Genomic DNA, 3,634 nt, shown 5'->3' with positions numbered 1-3,634 from the left:
TGGAGTCACAAAAAGTCAGAAACGACTGAGCAGCTATCACTTTCATTTTGTGTATTGCCTGGAAAATCCCATGGATGGGGGAGCCTGGTGGGCTGCCGTCTATGGGGTCACACAGAGTCGGACACGACTGAAGTGACTTAGCAGCAGCAGCAGCTTTCTCATAGTCTGTGAATATACAAAGCATATCGTGTACAATATACAAAGCAGATCACCTGCTGTTCTACAGCAGACGTCATTAAGATGTCTTCCCATCAGAAGGCTTTGGGAAACACTGCTTAGTGAAAAAGACAAGTAACTTTAAATCCCAGGTAAGAGCTTCCTGCCAAGCAGAGATGCTCCAGCAGGTTAGGCAAAACCCCTGAGGGTTAGAATCCCTACTGGAGGACAAACAACTCAGAGATGAAGGGCCATCTCCTCCAAATGAGTTCAGAGTACCTTGACCAAGAAAGTGTCTAAGTTAAAAAAAAAAAAATTTAAATTCTGCCTCCATCCACGAGGGCCAAACAGGAGCACCTGTCAGGAGAGACGCACTCTGGCAGGCCAGGTGGTCTGACAAACGTTGGGCAGCTCCTGCACCAGCTAAGTCACCAGCCACCAGCCACTGACCCTACGGGAGCTGAGGGTGTCTCAGTCACCCTGGGACCTGGCACAGCTCTCTCTGCCTTGGGGTCCGCCTACACCTGAGTGGTATTAACAAGTGCTGCCGCAACTTGCTTGCTAACCGCTCTTGGGAACAAACTCCAGGGCTGTTTTGCAGGGAAGCACCCCTTTCCAAGGTGCCAAGCCTCAGGAGAGGCCTGGTTAAACCTGGGCGGCGAGATCAGTGACAAGGGCTAGAAAGCCAATCCCACTCGCGGGACCGTGGGGAATCTAAGAAGAAGCTGTCGAGGGGGCCTTCCATTCCCATAGAGGGCCAAAAAGCAAAAGACACACAATTTGTCCGCTGAGCCCACCCACCAGGCAGGTTTGCTAAGGAGTTAAGGGCTGAGAAGCCCGGGGCCCTCCAGATGGTCCAGCCTCGCCCTCCCGGATAAAAGGTTACTGCAGGACGGGGGACACGCCGCGCACACCTAGCGAGGGGGCCCCAAGCTCTCCTCCGCCCCCGCCCCGCAGTCGGCTGATTGAGATGCACGCCCGCCAGGGGCCTCCACTCACCGGTCTCAGAGCCCCCTCAGTCCGCCCAGCGCGGCCAGCACGGACCCCTGGAGCAGAAGGAGCGCCAGGCGTCGAATGGCCGCGAAGAGAGCGAAGAAACCCAGCCGCGAGGCGCGTGGATGCAGCCGGCCGGCAGAGCGCACTGGGCGCCCGGGCGGCTTTAACTCCTGTTCCCGCCCCGCACGGGGAACGCCGGCGCAGGTGGGCGCGGTGGGCTGCGTGCTCTGGGAGTCGGCGCCAAATGATCCCGGGAAGGAGCTGGGCTGCAGACCGGGCCTTCTGGGGGTCTGCGCCTCTTCTGTGGGTGCTCGGTGGCCACGAGAGCCTGGGACCCCCGGGGCCCTTCCTGCAATGGAGAGCAGACGCTCAGCTGAGTCAAGGCCCTTATCACACTTAAGGTCGAGTTAGGGATGGTCGGCCATACTTAAGGTTTCTCAAAGGTTTAAACAATAACAACAAAAATAATTGGCTTACAATGTTGTGCCAATGTCTGCTGAAAAGCAAAATGACTCAGTTACACACACACATATACAATCTTGTAAAAATACTCTTTTGCATTATGGTTTATCCCAGGAGATTGGATTTAGTTCCCTGTGCTATACAGTAGGACCTTGTTTAACCATACTAAATGTAATAGTTTGCTTCTCTCTCTCTGCGCGTGTGCTGAGTCAGGTCCCACTCTTTGCAACTCCATGGGATGTAACCTGCCAGGATCTTCTGTCCATGGGATTTTCCAGGCAAGAATACTGGAGGGGATTATCATTTTCTCCTCCAGAGGATCTTCCCAACTCAGAGACTGAACCCAGGTCCTTGTGTCTTCTGCAATGGCAGGCAGATTTTTTACCACCTGGGAAGCCCACCCCAGACTCCTGGTCAACCTCTTCCCTCCACCCCTCCCTCTTGGGAACCATGAGTCTGTTCACCAAGTCTGAGTCTGTTTCTGATTTATAGACAGATTCATCTGTGCCATATTTTAGATTCCACATATAAGTGATATCATACAGTATTTCTCTCTTTCTAACTTACTTCATTTCGTATGATAATCTCTAGTTGCATCCACAGTCCTGCAAATGGCATTATTTTGTTCTTTTTATGGCTGAGTAGTATTTCATTGTAAATATGTACCACATCTTCTTTATTCATTCATCTGTTGATAGACATTTAAGTTGTTTCCGTGTCTTGGCTATTGTGAACAGTACTGCCATATTTCTTTTTGAATTATAGTTTTGTCTGGATATATACTGTTTTTAGCTTTTTGAGGAAAGTCCATACTGTTTTCCATAGTGGCTGTACCAACTTATATTCCCACCATTTTAATAATATTAACTCTTTCAGTCTAACAGCATGGGCTATATTTCAATTTCTTTGAATAATCTTCAATTTCCTTTATTAAAGTTTTGATAGTTCTCAGCCTATAAGTCCTTCACCTCCTTGGTCAAGTTTATTCCTAAGTATTTTACTGGTGGTGTGTGTGATTTTAAAAGGTACTTTTTTTTTTTTTTTACATTCCCTTTCTGATATTTCATTGGTGTAAAGAAATGCTACCAATTTTATAGGCTAACCTTGAATACTGCTACTTTGCTGAATTCATTTTAAGTTCTAGTAGTTTTTGTGTGGAGTTTTTAGGATTCTGTATATAGTATTATGTCATCTGCATATAATGACAATTTTACTTCTTCCTTTCTTTGGACAGAGGTTCGTGACATTGTTCAGGAGGCAGTGATCAAAACCATCCCCAAGAAAAAGAAATGCAAAAAGGCAAAATGGTTGTCTGAGGAGATCTTACAAATAACTGAGAAAAGAAGAGATGCTAAAGGCAAAGGAGAAAAGGAAAGATATAAGCATCTGAATGCAGAGTTCCAAAGAATAGCAAGAAGAGATAAGAAAGCTTTCCTCAGTGATCAGTGCAAAGAAATAGAGAAAAATAATAGAATGGGAAAGACTAGAGAGCTCTTCAAGAAAATTAGAGATACTAAGGGAATATTTCATGCAAAGATGGGCACAATAAAGGACAGAAATGATATGGACCTAACAAAAGCAGAAGATATTAAGAACAGGTGGCAAGAATACACAGAAGAACTGTACAAAAAAGATCTTCATAACCCATATAACCACAATGGTGTGATCACTGACCTAGAGCCAGACATCCTGGAATGTGAAGTCAAGTGGGCCTTAGGAAGCATCACTATGAACAAAGCTAGTGGAGGTGATGGAATTCCAGTTGAGCTATTTCAAATCCTAAAAGATGATGCTGTGAAAGTGCCACACTCAATATGCCAGCAAATTTGTAAAACTCAGCAGTGGCCACAGGACTGGGAAAGGTCAGTTTTCATTCCAATCCCAAAGAAGGGCAATGCCAAAGAATGTTCACATTACTACACAATTGCACTCATCTCACACACTAGCAAAGTAATGCTCAAAATTCTCCAAGCCAGGCTTCAACAGTGCATGAACCATGAACTTCCAGATGTTCAAGCTG

Source organism: Bison bison, unplaced genomic scaffold (genome assembly GCF_000754665.1).
Source record: "Bison bison bison isolate TAMUID 2011002044 unplaced genomic scaffold, Bison_UMD1.0 scf7180017864105, whole genome shotgun sequence".
NCBI lineage: Eukaryota > Metazoa > Chordata > Mammalia > Artiodactyla > Bovidae > Bison > Bison bison.
This window is presented reverse-complemented; position numbering follows the sequence as displayed.